We start from the raw sequence: 21,786 nt of genomic DNA on the forward strand, positions 1-21,786 counted from the left end.
TAAATTGAGGAAGAGAAAGAGGAGAAACATTGACTTCCCTTTCCCAGTGCGGAAGGAAGCCTAAGAAGGCCCGCTCTCTCCTTGCTCTCTCCCGACTGACTGACGCTGTGTTGATCTTGCCCCAAGGCCCCTTTCTTCCCCAGATTGACTCCGCTGGGCAATTTGCTTCAGGTCCATCTTGCAGCATAATCTTTAGCCTGGCGCGTGCGCGGTGGGCAGGGGGCAGTACAGACAGCTCATTGGAAGGCTGTAGTGTCTGGAAGGTTCTGGAACAGAGGCTGTGAGCATGGCCAGAGGAGATACTTTGGTCTCAAGAAGCCACCTGCTTGCTCAGCTGCCCTCCCATCGCGTGCAACTCTCCAGTTTGATCCAGGCATTTCCCTTCAGTGCGGGAGGAGTCTTAACCCAGTCCTACATGGACATGATTAAGCTCTCTAGATGACAGTGTCTAGCCATTGTCACTCTTTATGCTCCTGATGTATATGTATTGTATACTATATATACAAGCACAGATGTATATATATGTATATGTATGTGTAGAGCAGCACTACCTGCTATTCAGAAAGGCAGGCAAGGAATAAGAGTAAGGCGCTCCACAGAGAGCCCTGCTCCCACTTGCCCTCTATTTGGGCCCCATCAGCAAAGGGTGAGGAGTCAGTGGATTCCAGACGGGTAGCTGAGAGGGCAGGGGACAGCAAACAGTGGGCATAGCAGTCAGAGTCTGAGTTCAGACAAATGGTTAGCATACTTTTACCAGGAAGAACAAGAGGCATCTAAGACATGGTGTGGCTAGGGTAAACCGGAGGGCAGGAAATCCTGAGCTAAGTACTGAGCAATCTGAACATCAGCAGCAGGATGACAAGACCCAATCTGACCAAGACCATAAGTGGCAGTGGAAATCCAGTCTACGCTCTGCTCCCGAAACCACATGCCCCTCCGAAAGCTAAGTCCGTCTGGGCTCTCGGGGGCAGAGCACATGATTTGGGAAGCAGAGCAGGGTCTTGGTGAAAGTCTCTGCAATTGTTCAGAGTAGCTAGAAGTGCAGCACCTCACTGTTGTCCTCCTCCATTTCGGGGCTCAGGAGACTGAGCTGTTGGAGACTGGCCCACATCCTATCGTCTTTGGTTCCGGAGCATGGAAAGGCCGGGTCTATGAGTAGGGGCAATGGAGAAACTGGCTAGGTCACCAGACCAGTAGGAAGCTGTGAATCTGAGGTGAAGATGCAATTTTCTTTTTGAAGGAATTATTTTTTCCAGAACCTTCTGCCCAACCAAAAATGTTTTAACTATGTTTTATCTTATGGTAAAAGTAATACACGTCTTTTGGGTCTTTCAATACCTTCCTCCCTTGGGTTCCCTTTCATGTGCCCTGCCACTTAACTTTCCTGCCCAATACTGGGTGGGAGTCCTATCCAAGTGTGCTCTTTGGGCATGCTATTCTTTCATGTTCTGCTCCAGGAAGAAAGCGAAGCTGTGATACCATGATACTCCCAGTTTCCCTATCCGTACAATGGAGGCAGATTAAGGCCCCTTTCCTCTTCTTAGGTATCTTGACTCTTAAAAGCCTGTGTTGGTTTGCTTCTGGCTCCTCTTCTCCAGAAACCTGATAGAGGAAGCTGAGGTTAGGAAAACTGTGCACCTTTGGGAAGAATCTGGCAACCTCCGTGCTCAGAGTTACAGGTAAGAACCAGGAAAGTGAACCGCAGATCAAAAAGCTCTGACAAGACCGAGGGAGATGGCCAAGCCCGAAGTCAGCCAGCAGCTACTTACTAACAAGCACTGCACAGACATTATCTTCATCTCAGAGTGGCCTTTCTAGTAAGCTTCTGCTGACGAAAGAGAGGGTGGGGGAGCGGGCTGGGAAGAACGTGAGGACCTACTGGACCTTGGCCTGACTCCAGAGCATGGCCACCTTTCTGGGGGAAGACAGGGAAGGGGATCTGTTTCGTCAACGCCACATTTCAATGAGGACTGCCTGGCAAAGGTAAGGGAGACGACAAGATCTCTCTGCAGGGGGCGGAGGGTACTGTTTGTTTACTTGCACAATGCATACAGTATTATGATTCATTTTCAAAGGACTGGATTAAACAAGGCATGGTGGTGCATTCTTATAATCCCACCATGTGGGGGATGGAGGCAAGAAGTTGATGAGTTCAAGGCCGTCCTCATCTGCACAGTGAGTACAAGACCAGCTAAAGCTCTGTGAGACCTTGTCCTTTGTTTAAAGACTAGATTAAGATTCTGGGGGCTCTACTTCGACTAATTAGCTGGGTGTTGTCGGGTCAGTCCCTTCCTCTCAGTAAGTCCTGCCTTATTTACATGCAGTTACATACAATACTAGGAAGAAAATGGAACTAAAAAACACTCCCTTCTAGTCTCTATTCAACACATTCATTTGTTATACCCACCATGTATTGGTCCTTGTGAGCAGCCAGATTTCATCCAGACCCAGACTCAATGATTTTGGAACATGGCTATCAAACATGACACAGGAGGAGATTTAATTTCCTAGAGGCTGAAGTCCTAGAGATTCAGGAGAATCTCCAAGGAATAATTCTGGCTAGCTTTCCCCTGACCAGCTTGCTTCCTCTAGCAGGAGTTGGGCAGGTTTATTCAATCTAGCTCACTCTATATTTGCTCGCTCTCTCTTATTTGCTCCCCCCTTCTCCCCATCCTCTTGGTGGCATTTATCCTTTATAGTGATTGATGTAGACACTAGGCAAAAGCTTGCCAAGGGAAAATGCAAATTATGTCCCTGTCCCTTTTCTTCTTTCCTGCACTGGGATGCTGGAGAGTCCTTCTGTCTCGTGGGGCTGAAGCTGGGCAGGTGTATCAGAGGAGAAGCAGGGACAAAGTGATCCCCACAGAGTACCATTCATTGTGTGGTTAGGAGAGCTGGCCTGCAACCTAATGACTCTGTTTGTTGAGCTCCAAGCTAAGCCTCACACTCTGCCAGCAGAAAGATGGGCGATGCCTTCTTTCTCTGAGCATGTAATGCTGACGGTGCTACTGCCTTGTTACATCCCCTTTCGCCCTCACGAGCAAAACCTCAAATGACCAATAGATCACACAGAAGTAAGGCTAGGTGCTTGGTCCTTCCTGCTGTTATCTCTCTCTCTCTCTCTCTTTATCAAAGCTTGGGCCATTTATTGCTACCGTCACACATTTCAGGCCACGTTGTAGAGAGTCCTACTGACTCCCACCTCCGAGATATGCAGTTTGATGAGATGTGAAGATCAGGGCTGGATGGCACAAAGCTAATGTAAATGAACTGATGAGAATGGCAGCCATGTCTTCACTCTCCCTCTGTTCATAGATGACTGACAAGCACCACAGTGACCTGTTGGGGGCATGACACATAATGTACCTTCCTCTGAGTGATTCGGAAACATCGAGGTACCCCTAATCATGAGCTGAGGTAGCTGGAACCTAAGAACTGTCTGTATAACAGCTTGCCCATCATTCATCCCAATCAGCCCCGGTAGACGAGTGCTACGGCTCGGCTATCTTACCTGTCAATGAACCAGCAAGGCACAGCCACACAGTGACTCAGCCATTGCCTCCTCTCCATCGCTGTGCTCCAATCTTCCAAGTGCTCTTGGGACACATGACTCATCTTCAGTACAATCTGGGTCAGCTACAGAAAGCTACGTGTCCACTTCTCTATAAGCCTACTCACATTAAGGGTTTCTTTTCTTTCGTCCATTTACGATGACAAATATTTTTAAATATGCAGAGCAGCTAAATTTAGACATAAGACCAGCACTGTCATTTCTTTTTTATTGATGCACATTCATTGTACATGGTACTGAGTTTTATACAGACAACTTTCATATAAGTATATATGGTACTTTTAGCACGTCAGTAATTTCTTTTATATTTATCACCTAGATCCAACATTTCCTAAGACTTTTGCCAGTTTTGTCCCATATGTCTGTCTCTTTCCTCTCATATAATTGTGGTAAAATGTGCATAGCAAAATTTACCATTGTAATATTTTCAGTGCACAATTCAGTGACATTAGTTTTTTGCTTTTTTTTCCATTTTCTTTTTTACAGTAATGAGCCATCTCCGGAAATCAAGCTCTGAACTCATTAAGCAATAAATTCACACCCCTCTGACCCTACCTATGTCCTTTTAAATGTTATAGAATTTTAAAGTTCCCAACGTCATGGCACATCACTCCCTAAATATTTGGTAATTTTCTTCCTAATATGAGAACAGTCCTACGTAACCGCAAAACCAGTCTCACATTTCAGAAATTAACAACCATCGACTCTCCAGTTGGCAGGGTCTTTTTAAATAAACAAAGGAACCTACACCTAAAATCAGGAGTGAGTCACATATAGCCATTTCATACACCATGAAATGCTATGTAAATATGAGGCATTAATAATCTTCTTAGATAATTTTGAACGTTTGTTGAAGCTCGAAAATTCAATTAGTGTTTATGATTTTTCCCAAGGGTTCTGCCTCCCTAGCAGCTGATGTGGCCAGAGGCGCACGGAGGCAGGGAGACAATTCCTGTGGGTGCAGGTAATGGCCTTCATTTCAGCCCAGCCCCCACTTTCCTCACAACTGATTAACAAGAAACAAATACATCAAATAAATCTGTACGAGCCTCAGCACCATTATGCCACAAAGGAATATAATGGCCATAAAGCCGGTTCTCAGAGAGAGAGAGAGAGAGAGAGAGAGAGAGAGAGAGAGAGAGAGGAGCCTTAAGCCCTTGGCAGCAGTCTGTGGAGGCTTCCGCAGCACTGGGTGAGGAGGGACAGACGGCAGCAGCCGATTTGACCATTAGTCTTGCAGGATGGAGAGATTAAGAGCTGAGGTGGTGGCCAAGGCCCTCAGCCCCACTACCGAACGGTCCCCACCCTACCCTAAGGCAGGCTCAAGGCTCTGTCAGCACAGCACAGAGCATAAGCCCCTCACTCATTCAAGCTCTTTCTGTCTCTGCCTTTAGATATCTGTAAACAGCCACCAATCACTTAAGACTTCAGCTGCATTTTTTTTTTTTTACCCTAGACATCTTAACAATCAATTTCTGTATGATTGCATGGCTCGGCTCTTCAGTCTAGCGAAGCCAGGCACCGAGTCAAACATTTTCTTTTTCTTTATTTACACTGTGTCTTGTTTCAGAGGGAAGTTAAAATGAGGAGACAAACATTTAGTAAACAGCCTGAGCCAGATGCTCAAAGCTGCACTAGGTGTTGTGCAAAATGCAAGGGAGAACACATGGGTTGGCTCCCCCACCCCCCTGTTGCGTTTACAGTTCACTTGGGGACAAAAGACTCTCAGGAAGCAGCTTAGCTACAACTGCACCAGGTTAGGAACTGGGGGCCTGGGCACCAGGGACCTGTTTTCAACTCAACTCCTAGCCAGCGGTGGGTGTGATCTTGGGACTTCAATATTCTTAGCAGTAACCTGGACAGGTCACATACATGTACATATCTGTTTGAGCAGAGTCAGAAACTCTGAGTTCTGGAAGGAATGGTCTTCTGAGGAGATGAGATGTGGGGAGTCAAGGGAGAGATTAATCGCTTTGTAAAACCTTTCTTTTTGACTTGTTATAATGAACATGTTAGCATCGTGTTCAAACAAATCTAGCATTTAAAGACATGGTTGTATAGAGCTAGCTACCCCCTGTTCTGCTCTAGCCATGACCTGTGCTTATCAGTGGTTGGGACAAGCATTAGAAATGGGAGGCGGGGATGCTCACTGGGGAACTCATAATCAGGGAGGCCTTCCTGGAGGAGGAGGAGGAGGAGGAGGAGGAGGAGGAGGAGGAGGAGAGACTCTAGGCAGACCTTGAAAGCTGACATGCTTTGCATTGGTAGAGGCAAGGACAGGGCATCTTTGGCACAAGATTGGGATGAGTAATACATTGGCAGGGACCACATAGGGAGTGGAGGGCAAAGATGAGAATAACTCCTAAGGCCCAGATGCATCTGTGGTTGGGGAGCATCTTGAGGTGGAGGGCAAGTCTGAGAGGGAGAACACATTAGTTCAGTTCTCCTCTCTAGGGGGCTGTCCCCGGGCCCACTTGCTATTGGAGCACCTGCAGAATCCCGGCAGCGGCAGGTCTAGAGGCCCCAGCCTGGTGCTCTTGGATCATGGAGTAAGCACAGCACTTGGGGATTAGCTAATCAATGTCGTAAATTCATCTCCCTTTTCCTGGGATCTGTCAGGAAGCTGATTAAATGCTGTGTGAGTGGGATTTGGCTCAGATGCAAGCCGGGAGCTTGGGGCTGAAGTTTTTCAATGTTCAGCTCATGCATAAAATTCATAGTTTATCATTACCCAGACTTGCTTCTCTAGAACTATCCAGATGGGAATATTTCTATATGACAGTCCTGTCCTGGGTGAACTGCTTGCTTGGCCTCTCTCCCCACAATTCTGTTGGTGGTCAGTGCCCACCCAATATCTGTCTACAGCATCACAAAACTAGGATCATAACTACCTTAGGGCTCCCAGCTGGTTCTTCCTATTTCAGGGTATCTTAATGGTATTCCCTGGAGCAAGGCCAATACCCTGAGCCTCCAGAATTCTCAAGGATACATGCTACTACTGCCTACCTTTCTGCGGCAGGCCCTGGTTAGACTTCTGCTGACTGTCTTTGCTCTCTTTCATTAAGGCCCAGGCTCTCAGGAGTCACCTAAGTTGGGAATTGGATCTTACCATGGGAGTGGTGTGTGTGTGTGTGTGTGTGTGTGTGTGTGTGTGTGCGCGTGCGCACGTGTGTAGTTTTTCCTTTACTCAAACCCTCAGCCTGATCAGATGAAATGACTCCAGCCAATAGGCAGATGATAAATAGCCAAGAGAAGAAATCAGGACACGACTGCTAACTTCTTCGTGTTTTTTATTTTAATGCTTCCTTTCCCTTTATTTGCTCGAAAGTCAGAGGCTTCTTTAATCTACCTGATTTAGGACTGTCCACCTCTTGTCTCTTCACTGATCAAATCTTTCCCAGGGCCTCTTTCCCTCTGTGGTTTTGCTCACAACTGCAGCAACTGCAATGGAACTGGAAAGCTTGCATTTATTTCTACCGTTTTCTCAGAAGAATAACGACACCAGCCATAGCAGCTACCCTTTATTGTGGAACTGTCGGAAGCCAGGTTCTGGAATAGTCCAGGGATGTCAAAGTGAGGACCCTGTCTGAGCCCGCAACTTGGCCCAGTGGTGTAGACACAGATATTGACGTCGGCGCCGGCACATCTATTGAACATGACTAAGCATTGGTGAGGTTATTTGCAACTACACTGGGATATAAGAGCTGACTGATTTGGGTGGAGGCAGTGTGCCCTCAGGGTTCGCAATCTATGAGGAAACGAGAGCCACAGTAAAGTCTCAGCAAACCAAACTCCAGTCTATCTTAGTATCCTGTTTATCAATTGACCAAATACATTTCTCCATTCAGCTGTTGGAAGCAAAAGGTGAAGAACAATGAACTAGCCAGCATGAAGGAATATTTCAAGAGATGGTCTGAGTTCAGCGCATATTTTCCCTGTTGTATAAAACATAACACGGTTCCACTTTACAATAGAGGAAATCAAGGTCAAGAAAGGAAAAAAAAGCCACTGTCCAAAGTCACCCACTAATAGGTGGCTTCACTGTGAATGGAGACCATATGTATTGGCTGGCTCCTAGAATTTAGTATTCTGCCTGCTACCACCTCTCTGGGATGCTAAGCATTAAGGCAGATATTTAGAAAGCAATGTCCTTAATCACCAAACACAGAATCTATGTCACTGGGCCTCCCATACTAAGGCAAGAACAGAGGTTTCACACGTTGTAAAGAATTTCATCAATGAATCAAAATTAAAAGCCTTTCATTCACTAGAAAACCGAGTTGCCTGCCCATTCTCAAATTTTCTGCACAACAGAGAGTTTGCTTCGTCTTATAGACAAGTCTCCTTTAGGCATCTGGAAACAATAGCTGAGCTGGCATTTCATTGGCTCAGGGATTCTTCTCAAACCAATGATTGCTTCCTCCTTTGAATGTTGTTGAGGAAACAGCAGCGCAGGCTAAGGCTGGGGCGATGGAAAAGGAGTCACACACACACACACACACACACACACACACACCACAAAATGAAAAACAAAACACCAAAAATGCATCATCTAGCCAGGGCCCCAGGTCCACGGGCTTTGTAAAGACCCACTGATACCAGGGCTCACTGTATATGTTATCCATGTATGTGTAATGCATTCGTGCCTCAGAAGAGAACAATGCTCCTCTCTATGAATAGGCTTACATGCACACACACACACACACACACACACACACACACACACACGCACGCACACACATCACAGATGCATTTGGTATTCTATTCTCTAAATTCAGAGTGTGTCCTGTTTCTTGAAGGAGGTGGGCCTGAGCATTCTCTAAAATAAGATTCTGGCATACACACCCTTACTGGAGTCTCTCATATCCTCCTTGGGCTACTGAGCACAGAGCACATACAATCACTCTTACCTGACCAGCTTAACTTACTACAGCCTCTCACCTGCTTTTCTTTCTTTTCCCTCCCTCCCTCCCTCCCTTCCTTCCTCCCTCCCCTCCCTCCCTCCCTCCCTCCCTCCCTCCCTCCCTCCCTCCCTCCTTCCTCCTTCCTTCCTTCCTTCCTTCCTCCTTCCTTCCTTCCCTTCTGCCTTTTCTTTACTTTCTGCTGTTTGATCTCCTATCTTTGCTGGCACAGAGTAGACGTTTGGTAAATGCTGTTCATTAGTAGCAATGGTGCCACAAGGTGGCTTGCAGAGGAATTAATTGGCCTTCCTCTATTAATCCCCAGCACCACCTGGCCCCAGGCAAGCTTCACCCAAGGAATATGCAACCTACGTATAAACTACAGCAGAGAAAGATTTCAGATAAGCCTCATAACCCTGCTACCAATAACATTGCTGACCCCGAGCTCTTCCTGTCTGACGATCCTGGCAGGCACCAGCTGAGGACTGCTCTCCATTTGGCCTTTTATATTTTCTATCTTTACATCTCCTCCATTCCTTGGTGAGTCTCTAATTCCTTCTCTTCTTCAATTTCCTCTTGAATTTTCCTTAGCCTTTATCTTGGTCCTTGTGCCTCTTATTCTTTCTTTGTTCTACATTTTTATTCTTTTGCCTCCTTCTCCCCAAGCTGGCCCTCATTTCTGGAGTATTCTTTACCTTTAATTCTTTGTCTCAAACTCCAATGATTCTAAGCTTTTCATTTCGTGAAGTTTCTGTAGATGAAGGTGGAGCTATCTTGAACATTGAGACCAGGACAAGTTTTGTCCGGGCCACCAGATCCTGCTTCCTGATGTGGGATCCGAGATTCCATGGTAATAGGAAAGGGAGCTGTACCTGCATCTTTGGGAAGAAGAATGCGCTCTTGGGGCTTAGTATTTTGAATGAGACAGATGGACTCGCTCCCATTTCTGGGCTTCAGAAATGGGTATAGAAGGAAATTGGCCATGTGGCATGTCTCTCTGTTTCTCTGTCTCTCTCTGTCTCTCTCTGTCTCTCTCTCTCTCTCTCTCTGTGTGTGTGTGTGTGTGTGTGTGTGTGTGTGTGTTGGGGATGAGTGTGCCATCACATAAACGAGAGCCTCTACTTCTGCCTCAAGGAGATTGAGTAGAAACTTCACTGCAGGGTTAAGTTTATAAGACAGTACAAGGTTACATTATCTGAATCACAAGACCTTCTGCTTTTGTTAGCCAACCCCTAACACTGCTGTTTGCCCCCATGTCATTTCAAAATCATGTTGGGGGCTATTTGACTGTTGGGTAGAATAGATCAAGGATGGACTTGAGACTATGATAGATTGGAATGAGGCTCCCAACACTTACTTATTAACTGTGTGTTCCCGAGCAAGGCACCCTACCTCTCTGAGCTGCATTTCTTTCTTAAATAAACTGAAGACCCTTAGAATGCCCAACCCCTTGTATAGTATACACACTGGTATGGCCTCTTCAAAAACACTCACTGAGAGAGAGAGAGAGAGACAGAAAGAGAGAGAGACAGACAGACAATATGCAGATGTGTCTCCATACATGCCTATATATGTAGATAAATCAATAAGGCTTTTGGATGTTTCTTGACTGGGGGGGCTGAAGGGGGCAGGGTCACAGAGAGACAGAGATACAGAGAGACATAGAACAGAGATAAACAGACGGAGAGAGGCAGGTGGAGTGAGAGACAGATGGAGTCAGAGAAGGGGGCGTATTCTGGAGATTCTGATTAGTTTGGAAAGTGGGGAGAGGCTTGCCTCCTTGGGCCTGGGTGCTCTGAGTCAGAACTGGTATGTCTTTATTGCCGCTTTATCCTCATTAGTTCAGTGGTTTATCTCAACAAGCCTGTTAGCTAGAGACTATTTATCTCCATTGTACAGATGAGGAAATGAAGGCACTAAGACAGAGACTTGCCCTACACTACAAGATCAGAAAGTAGCAGAGTCATGATGAGAACAGGGGCTGCATTTAAAAGGGGGGAAACAAGTGTCAGGAGGCATTTGCTGCCCTTCTGCACTGTCTTTCCTAAAGCTGTGTACCCTCCCCTTCCCCATGGTATCAGAATGATGGGGCCTAAAGCAGATTACACAGTCTTTCATCCTAATTAGGGGAATTTGCCACCCTGCAAGCGGTGGCTTGGAGTTTACAAGATGGCCAAGGCAAACTCAGCAGAAATGACAAACCCTCCTGTTTCAGCCCCTTGTGTGAAGTTATAATTAACAAACTTTCCCTACTGCAAACAAATGCAGCTGCTGAGCCTGCATTCCCTTATCTGTTTCTGCTGCTACTGGGCTTCCCGAACCTCTTCTCATCTCCTGTCTCTTTCCTTGGCCACACCTACGGGACTAGATTTTGTGGGGAATGCAAATAATACCTCTGTATGATGAATTTGCACTAGGACCCAAGGAAAGTCCCAGGACATTCCACAATCCTGGTTGTTAAACATCTTCCAGGTACCACCTCACCTCAACTTTTGGATCCATGATGCCCATTTGATGCCCAATATTTTTGGCTACTACTAAAGCTAGTAGCCGATTAGACAGGTGATTCTAATTGTCTACTGCACTAGCCTAGCTGTTCTCCCCCTTTAAATCTCCTGTCCTCACTACTTATCTACTTGTGGTAGGCAGCAATTTAAAAGGACCCAAATAATCCCCACCTTGTGCCATATACTCCTTTGCAAACCCCTCCTACTATGGGTGATCTGGTCCTGGAGATACATTTGGAATGAGGGTTGAGAGAACATGTTTTTTATTTTGAGAAAGAGAGGGAAGTCCCACTACATAGCTCTGACTGATCTGGAACTCACTATGCAGAACAAGCTAGCCTCAAGCTCATAGTAATCTGTCTGTTTCTGCCTCTGCCTTCCGAGTGCTAGGATTAAAGGCATGAGCCACTCCTGGCAAGAACATGCTTTTTAAAATATAACTTTATTTTTAGTATCTATTCATTGTACAGAGTGATGGGTTCTGTAGTTGTTTTCATGCAACTCTATTAAATACTTTGAATATATATATATATATATATATATATATATATATATATATTCATCTCCTCCTTGTTACACCCTCCTGTTCATTCATTCACCTCTCAATCATTTCTCCAGATAGTTCCATGGTCACCTTAATGTCCTCTATAAGTATATGATTATTTTTGAAGATTTTTAAAATTTTATTTATTTTGTGTGTGAGTGTGTGCATGCATGCACATATGTGGAGGTCAGAAGACAACTTTATGGAATTATTTCCTCTCCTCCTACTACATGAATGAAGGGAAATAAACTCAGGTCCTTAGACTTGGCAGCGGGCCTTTTTACCTGCTGTGCCATCTTGCTGGCCCTGTGTCTGACCTTATGTACCATATGTAGCCATATGTAGAGGACCCAGAACTAACCCTACACAGGTATAGATACCCGTTTCTTTTTCTTCTTCTTCTTCTTCTTCTTCTTCTTCTTCTTCTTCTTCTTCTTCTTCTTCTTCTTCTTCTTCTTCTTCTTCTTCTTCTTCTTCTTCTTCTCCTTCTCCTCCTCCTCCTCCTTCTCCTCCTCTTTCTCCTTCTCCCCTCCTCCTGTTTCTTCTTCTTCTTCTTCTTCTTCTTCTTCTTCTTCTTCTTCTTCTTCTTCTTCTTCTTCTTCTTCTTCTTCTTCTTCTTCTCTTCCTTCTCCTTCTCCTCCTCCTCCTTCTCCCCTCTCCCCTCCCCCTCCTCCTCTTTCTTCTTCTTCTTCTTCTTCTTCTTCTTCTTCTTCTTCTTCTTCTTCTTCTTCTTCTTCTTCTTCTTCTTCTTCTTCTTCTTCCTCCTCCTCCTCCTCCTCCTCTCTCTGCCTCCTCCTCCTCATCCTTCTCCCTCTCATCCTCTTTCTTCTTCTTCTTCTTCTTCTTCTTCTTCTTCTTCTTCTTCTTCTTCTTCTTCTTCTTTTTCTTCTTCTTCTTCTTCTTCTACTTCTCCTCCTCCTCCTCCTCCTCCTCCTCCTCCTCCTCCTCCTCCTTCTTCCTCTTCTTCTCAGAGATGGTAAAAACATGCGTTGGAGACTTACTTTTACTTGTATAGAATAACACAAGTGATGAGCCATAACTCCTGAGTTAAGGTTATAGAAAGACTCTGGCTTCTGCTTCCCTAGCTTAGGCTTGCTGTGTCTCCCCCCTCAATCCCTTCAATCAATCATAGTGGAGGAAGCAAGTTGCCATATTATGAGCGTCATAGCAGAGAGGCCCGCATGGCACAGCGAGGCATGGAAAACCTCAGTCTATCAGCCTGTGAGAAAGCAAAGCTTGCCAACAACCACATGAGTGGCTTTGAAGGCAGACCAATTATTCCAGCTGGTGTCTATATACTGTGACCCTTACCCACCGTGCACGGGCAGCCTTATGAGGGGTTTTTGATTCAGAACCAGCCAACTAAGCTGCCCCCACATTCCTGACCCACAGAAATGTAAGGTAAAGTTTTGTTGTAACTGCCTAAATATGGACACACATTCGCACAATAGTAGATGCTAAAATGGCATTCTGGTCTATTTCTTCAAAGTTCTTCTTTATCCTGAGTGATAATGACTAAAGGCCTAATCAGTGTTTTTATTGTGAGATAAGAACATACACTAATTCAATTAAAATGTATCACGCTCTAGATTACAAATAAATAGTGGGGATTTTAGGTGCTGATGGGAGGCTAATTGAAAAGAATACTGGTCAGAGGGCCCACATTTACTTTGTATATACTGGGTCCTGGCCCCAGCTAATATAGCTTCTGCAAACCCCCAGATTATCAAACCTTATCCTAAATAATTTGAATTCATGGCAATGACCAGTCTCCTCCTTGGATAATAATAACAAAGAGTTTTTGAGTACTAAATAACTCTCAAGCATTGTTCTAAGTCTTTCACAATTATTGACATTATGAGGAAAAACAGGTACAGAGGGAGCACTTAAGAAATTTGTCCAAGTCCAGAGCTAGTAATGGGGAGAGCTAGGATTTGGGCTTGGGATCATAGACATATTATACTAGGGGAGCTCTCCCGTCTGCAGCAGGAGGAACTGAAGTTACTGAGAGATAACAGGAATTCTTCCTTTCCTTCCTCCTTGTATTTACTTGTTCAGAAACTTACAGCAGGTTCTCCAGCTGACTGGATCAAGTTCAAAGTCTTCTTCTGGATCCTTACACTACACAGTCCTACCCTACATAGCTTTCTGTCCTCTACTTTATATTCTTTAGCCCAGTGCCCGTTGTAGCTATGATAGCCTAAACCTCCCCACTCAGAAACCATTTTCTTGATTTTGCCTGACTGAAAAAGCTTCGGTGTGTTTTGCAAAGGACTAGATATGAGAGCTGAAAGGTCTGATGATCCAGTCACATCGTCTGGACAAATCCTGAAGAGATTTCCAGGCATTTCCCAGCCTTTACAATTTTTAAGAAATTAATTTCATTATCACTATTATCATCATTATCATTTGAAGGGTTTTTATTTTGGCACAGAGTCTCATTTAGGTCAGGCTGGCCTATAATTCTTTGTTAGCTGAGACTGGCCTTAAACTCTTAATCCTCCTGTTTCCCAAGTGCTGGGATTACAGGTATATACTATCATGCCTAGCTTAGAGAAGCCTTTTTGTGGTGTAAGTGAAGTAGTTCTCTGTTACTTTTTATCATGACTCTGTGCTTCTTTTCTTTTAAAAAGGCATTTTAATGCAAATTGTGATAATTTATGCATTTACTTTTGGTTTTGTAGTACTAGTGACTAAATCTTTCATATGCTATGTAAAAGCTTCAGCTGTTTGTTTACTTTTGTCTTATTACATTTTAGTGTGTGTGTATGTGTGTGTGTGTGTACCCACGCATGCGTGCACACTCATACAAGTCGGTTCTCTCCTTCCCACCTGGGGATCAAACTCGGGTCATCAGACATGAACTGCCTTTACCCACTGAGCCATCTTGCTGGTCCTTGCTTTTAAACCAGAGATGTTGCCTTTGCAATGCATGCTCTAGGAGGACTTGATTTGTCCTAATGCCACTGCATTCCCAATATCTAGAACAGGGCCTGGTACATAAGAAGTACTCCAGGAATAGTTGTTGGTTATGTGGAAATAAAATCCACCAGGAAGCTCTTTCATTTGCGTATTTTCTTTTTACAGCAAGACCCACATTATAGTCTAGAGTGTTCCAGAGACCTTCTAAAGTCTGAGGCCACACTTTGTGAGTCAAATTCTTGGGATGTGTTTCCCATGTCTCAGCATCTTCAGCCATATAACCACACAGCATTCCTGATCAGGCTGCCAGGGGTTGAAAGAAAAACAACGGGTATGGACTTTTCCAACACACCAAATTCTAATCCTGACCTTTCCGAAGAAGTTATCCAGAGAAGCTGAAGGTGGTGAGGGAGGGAGGAGTGTTGTCAGGTTTTCCATATCTAGGTAGTTGGGGGGCTCTAACTCTGAGCACAGAGAACTCAAACAAAAGAACAGAAGGGCATACATACCCAGATCGGTAAACAAGAGAACAGAAGGGCATACGTACCATGATAGGTAAAGCTAAAGTCTACGTAAAATATGTCTGAAAAAAAGAATTCTTGGTCCCACAAAAGGAAGGAGCATTTGGTATCTGAATTGCAAGATTATCAGGATATTTTGAAGCTACAAAGAAGTCTAAGAGTCTGTATGAGACTACTATTGAAGGCCTTAATGTGGGAGAGGGGAGGAGGAAGAGAGAGAAAGGAAAGGGAAGGGGAGCACAGGGGAGAGAGAGAGAAAAAGAGAGAGAGAGAGAGAGAGAGAGAGAGAGAGAGAGAGAGAGAGAAAGAGAACACAGTGAGTCCGGGCTTTTTACATCTAAAAACAGAAGAATCTTGTGTGTGTGTGTGTGTGTGTGTGTGTGTGTGTGTGTGTGTGTGTGTGTGTAGGGGGGACCCATTTCCTAACCTTAATTCAGTTTGGAGACAGAATAAACTGCCTAGCAAGGACGTTGAGTCACTGGTATTAGAGACATTCAAACATCGTGATCAAATCCTAGAGGCATTATCAGTACCAGCAAAACCTCCTGACTGTTGACAATGGGTGCAAGTGGTGGGGTCAGTCTTCAGAGGTTCATACATGTGTACACCCTCCACCACACACACATTTGCACCCTGAATAGAAAAAAAAAATAAATGAGCTCATCTCATCTTCTTGCGGCTCATTCATTTCACTGGTGGTGAAAGAGCTACTGCCCTCCAGAAACTGTGTTTCTTCTCCCCAGCGACAAGCCACATCTGTGATCCTGATATACCTCTGTAAAGATCCTCCTTGTGTACCCCTAGGCCTTCTCAATCAAGAAACATCCAAAAACTTTACTGATCTACCTTCATATAGCTATGTATGGAGACATGTCTGCATATTCTCTCTGCGTCTCTGTTTGTCTCTCTGTCTCTCTCATCAATTTCAACAGGTTTTCCAGCCTGATAACCTCTGGGAATGCCCCCCCCCAAGCCTTTCTGAGTGTTCAATTCACTATATTTTCCTTGGATACAGGTTAGACATTATTTACCTCAGGAGGTGTTGGTAACACTTCCTCAAATCCCATTGCTGACCACAGAAGAAACCATTCCTGCTCAGAGGCCTCAGGGAACCAGCCCCATGTCTTGCCCTTTGTCCTTGTCTTTTCTCCCACCCCATGTTTTCCGGCTTCTATTTGGCATCAAGGAACCCAGAGGCCTCCCGAGTCTCCCTGAAAAGAAGAGGAAAAAACAAGACCCAAATGAAATGGATCAACTAGTAGACTGAGAAATTGAAAATGTGCCAGAGGCTCGGAGAGGGAGCTGGAGAGCAGCAAGGCGGGAATGAAAGTGGAAAGGCCCCAGCTGAGAAGCCAATGACCACAAATGGCCCTGCAGGGTCCATGCCCAGCCAAAGCTGCTCTGCTTTGCTGTTCATTGTTGGCTCAGGAACAAAAGCATGACATCTATTGGGGCTGGCCAGCAGCAAACAGTGCGGTAGAGGGATCTGATCTCCAGCATCCCATCTTGTTCTCAGCTCCATTTTGAGGTTTCTCCTCCCAGGTTTCTAAGCTTTTTCCCTGTCCCACAAGCCTCCGTCAACCTCCACTTCAGGCAAATTCACCCCTCTCTGTCTCGTTTCTGCAGAATCTTGAGTGTTTTTTTTGGGGGGGGGCATTTGTGTACTCAGGTATGAAATGGAGGATGCTAAGGCTAAAAGATGCATTCTCCAAAGCTGTTACTATGGTAGGTTGAAGAATGAAGAGAGGAGGGTGGTGAGCAGTGGTCAAACACATAGTGAAAGCCTTAAGCGATGTTAACAGGCTTCTTTATAGCAGGTCTTCTCAGAGCCTTTGATACGGCAGTGTGCATTTTGAAGCCATTAAATGGATATATAGCATTTCTCAAACATACTTGGCCAGAGACTCTTGAGATATGTGTGTCAGAGCAGCTTATGTGACGGTCGTATAACCTGGTTGAATTTTCTTAATAGTCCTTGAACCCCAAAACCTAAAACAACATTTGCAATGCCTAGAGAAGACAGTGGCTGTTACATTGGATCAACTACTAGGCCATAGAGAAGACATTAGATGCAAAAAGACCTCAGGGATGAGCCTGTGTCAATTGCCATTTGTCAGTAGTATACTATAGCTCTCAACTACACTAATATATACCCCTTTTGTGGCCTACTTGGGATATAAATATGTAGAGATAGAGAGAGCTCTGCATTCCCAAGCCGTGTCTCTTTTTCATGTCAAAATCGTGGGTGATTGCAAGTTCTCTCCAAATTATCTGACTTCTGTGACTTTGTTCTTCACTGATGCTGGTAGTCTCCCAAATTTCGGTTTCAAGAAGGGTCAGCTGTAAGCATGGCCTCTCCCCGTGCCCTAGGTTCTCTAGTATGGGTCCACTTTCCAGTGAACAGAATAAGATAAATAGAGACAATGGAGAGAACTTGAGGGCTGTGCTTACTCACACAGCCCCTCTGTTAGCCTACAAAGCAGCCTAACTAGGTGGGTCCCCATCAGGGACATCTACTAGATTCCTTTGAAACAGCCAAGGTGCTCTTCAACTGGTAAGTTGAATGAAGTAGACACCAAGGTGCTCTTTTGAACAAGGTGACTACTATGGTTTCAATATGAAATGTCCCATGTTTACCAGTGCATGCTAAAAATGGGGATGCTTGTAACATGTATGCAGAGGGCTTGGTCTTCTTATGAGACTCCTAACAGTGAGAGCAGGGGCTGTCTCTGACTCCAGTGCCTGCTTTTGGGACCCTTTTCCTCTCACCATATTGTCTAATCTAGCCTTAATAGGAGAGGAGGTGCCTAGTCTCACTGCAACTTGATACACCATGGCTAGTTGATATCCATGGGGAGACCTGCCTCTATCTGAAGAGAAAGAAGAAGGTGGAGGAGTAGATGTGGGAATGGGGAGGACTGGGAGGAGAGGAAGGAAGGAGGAGTAACTTTGGTTGGGATGTAAAAACAAACAAACGTGAATGCTTAGTCCCTCTCTTGTGGCATTATTATTTTAAAGGATGTGGGACTGTTAGAACATATGACCTGGCTGATGGAAGAAAATCTCTAGGAGCAGGTCTTTGAGGTTTATACTGGCTGTTTCTGGTACAGAACTCTTCTTGAGGGGATAGAGAGATTGCCCAGCTCGGTTCTTAAGAATGTGTACAGCTTTTGCAGAGGGAAGAGTGAATTCAGGTCTCCACACCCACATTGACCAGGTCCAGGGGAATCCCATGCTCTGGCCTGCTAGGGCACCTGCACACATGCACATGCCCACACACATCCTCACGTATGCATGCACAATTTAAAGCACTGAAAAAACTCTCAGCTTCAGACCAGCTGCCATGTGAGGAGTCTTTGCCCCATGCCCCTGCTGCTATGAACTCTGTCATGCCTTCCTTGCCAAATTGGACTGAAATCCCCCTGAAACCATGAGTCAAAATAAATTCTTCTTCCCTGAAATTGCCCTCCCATCACTTTATTTGGGTGGCAGTAACGACACAAAATTGACTAAAACAGAGATTTAATCCTGGGCAGGGATTTCTTATCTACCTGAGACAAAGAGGATTTTGCTCAGTAAACATTGAGCTCTCCAAAGGTGATAGTAGCTCTTAATAAAAGCAGTCTGGCCTCTGTGCTCAGTGCTGCTTAGAGCCCTCAGAACTACCATGCTCCTTGCTGTAACAGACCCTGTAGAGCAGCCACACAAATTAGAGTGTAGCCAAAGGGAAGTGATTAAAATGCTGTCAGGTCATGGGACCTGTTCTAGGACTGAGACACCTGTGGAGAGCTATAGACCCTGAGGCAAGACGTATAGAGATGACAGTCAAAGTTGTACTTAAATTTCAGGACGTTCCTGGGCGTCTGGGTTAAGCCGTTCAGCTGTGGAAGCACACCTTCAAAGGAGTCATTAAACAAACTGGGAAACTTAGCACTCGCCTCCCTCATGAGAGAAATATCAAAGGACCCTCAAAATTGAGAAGATGGGCTAGCTATATTCTGAGAGTTTAAAGTGGATGCCATTTCCAGGGTTGATGGCACATACCTCTTAACCCAGCATTCTGGAGCCTGAAGTAGGAAGACTACAAGCTCAAGCCCAGCCTGGACTACACAGCAAGACCTGGCTTAAGATAGCAATAAGGAGGCTGCCATGAGAAAGAGGGAGGGAAGAGGTCAACCTAAGACTGCTTTCTGAGCCGGTCAGTGGTGGCTCACACATGAGTAAGCCCAGCACTCGGAAGGCAGAGGTAGGCAGATCTCTGTGAGTATGAGGCCAGCCTGCTCTACAAAGGGAGTTTCCAGGACATCCAGGACTGTTAAACAGAGAAACCTTGTCTTGAAAAGCCATCCATATCAAAAATATTTTGTTAAAACATTTTAGTGCGTCCATGTAGTCCCAGCATTCAAGAGTTTGAGGCCAGCCTGGGGTACATAGTGAGACTTGTTTTAAAACAAAGCAAGGCGGGGGCAAACAAAACCAAAATGTTCTGAAGTCTAATGTGACTTTTACAACTATGGTATGGAGGGTTAGGGGCACACAGTGCTGGTGAGAGTTAGCTATTCGAGAGGGAGCCTGGACTAGATTATCTCTACAGTTCTTGTCAGCTTCCCATTGCCATTCCCTCCTATTCGCATGCTTTGCTGTGGAACCACTGACGTCTGTCCTGGTGATTGCAAACAATGGTCCTAACCCCACCCATCATCAAAGGCCAAAAGGCAAGAGCTGATCAAGGGTGGCCAGAAACTCGGGAGGGCCTGGCCCCTCACTATCTCCCACCTTCCATCAACACATCTCACCAGCCCCCTCATCAGGGCTTTCAGGGTTTGTCTGGTGACAGCTAAGTTAATCTGATAAACTAATCTACACTAATGGGATCATGAATGCTAATGAATGAATGCATTACCTTCCCAAGTGACATATTTGCATTTTAACAGAGGTCTTCTGGAGATAACGCTTTAACTCAAGAGGAGTGATTAATGGCGAAATTTGGGCTGTTTGGCAGTCTAACCGAGGAGATAATTTTGGAAAGGGAAGTTCTTTCCACCTTTCACAACGAACCATCTGCTAGAAAGAGGAAAAAAGCATGTCCCTGCCCTTGAGGGGTTTATAGTTGATAGAGTTGGGAAATTATCATGGTTAACATTTATTGAGTCTCCACCAAAGTGCTGGCCATTTGCTAAGTGCTGAATAAATATTATCTTTGAATCCTCACAACAAAACCCTCTGAGGTGGGTACTTTGCAGATAAAAGGACTGGTCTCAGAGAGGTTAAGTAAGTTAGTACTGCATTTCGTTGACTCTAAGAAGCTGTCGGGACTGCAAGAAGCAGCACGGTTCCCCCCCCCCCCTCTTCTTTCAGGTTTCCCTAAGAAAGTAAAAAAAAAAATGCTTCCAATTAAATGACAATGTGCTATGGATAGTAAGGCATGTCTTACTTTCAGAAATGTTCAAAATTTGTCTTTGAAATCGTGAAATCCATTTCAGTAAGTGGCAAAGCTGACTTCAGAGTACACTTTCTGCTCAATGCTGTTTATAGAGCTCAAATAAAATAGCAGAGGGAACACTCTGATCTAGTAACATAATAGCAAGTACATATTAATATTTTTAAACAGGGTAAGTCCAAGGTCAATAGCAGGACATGTTGTTGATGGAGGTCATGAACTGCAGTGGACAGGAGAAAAACATGGGGTAGCATTTACTTCCAGTAGAAACCTAGCTGAGCTCTGTCTAGGGCCGAAATGAGGAGTGGCAGGTAGCAAATTACTCTCAAATCAGGTTTTGAGACCATGGCATATTGGTTGTATTTGTTAGAGTGAAGGGATTAACCAGGGAAACTGTGAGATGCACTTTAGTGACGTGGAGATAAGAAGAATGAGCAGGCAGAGGGTCCTGAAGCCGTGCCTTGGCTTGACGACAGATAGTAGTCTCACAAAGATCCATATATTAAAACTTAGTTCTCAGGGTATCTGTACCTAGAGGTCTATGAACCTCTAAGAGGTAGGGCCTTAGGGGAAGCTCTTAGGTTGTTGGGGATAAAACCTTGGAAGGGGATTATGGGACTCCTCTCTCTCTTCCTGTCTCTTTCTCCCTCTCCCACATTCAGTCTTTCAGCCCTCCTCTCTGCTTCTTGGTTTACAATGAGTCTTTTGTTCTACATGCTCCAAGATGTGTTGTTCTTTCAAAGGCCAAAGCAGTGAAGCTACAGAGTCTTCAGTTGGATTTTCCAGAATCTTAAGCCAAATAAACCTTTTATCTTTATAAGATAATTGTTCCAGATATTTCATTATAGTGATGGTAAGATGACTAATCTGTCCAGGATGAGAAGTTTCCAATTTAATATAATGGACAAAGGAGATAATTATGGATTCTTGTTGGTTAATTCCAACACATTAGAGAAAGTTCATTCTGGCCACTAATCTCGAAACTAGGGGCTTCCTAAAATGATAAAGAGGCCGCATGAAAACAGTGAACCTTGAAAACATAAATGCAAGTAACATTATAATATTAAACAGATTATATATACAATAACATTAATGAAAAATGAAGGCATAAATTTGAAGGAGTGTAGGAAGGGTTGCAGGGAGTATGGGAAGGTTTGGAGGGAGGAACGGGAACGGAGTGTAAATGCTGTAATTAAAATACATTCTCAAAAATAAAAATTAAAGAGAAATAGTTTCACAAGGGAATCCCATCATCAGAGGCAACAGAATTCCAGGGCATTGCATAATTGACTTCTCAACCTTTTCTTGATGTCCTGGTCTCTCTTCTGTGGAAGAGGAAGTTGATGAGCCATAACTTATATATGCCATAACTTATATAGA

Source organism: Myodes glareolus, chromosome X, assembly GCF_982192425.1.
Source record: "Myodes glareolus chromosome X, mMyoGla1.1, whole genome shotgun sequence".
In the NCBI taxonomy this organism is placed as follows: Eukaryota; Metazoa; Chordata; class Mammalia; order Rodentia; family Cricetidae; genus Myodes; species Myodes glareolus.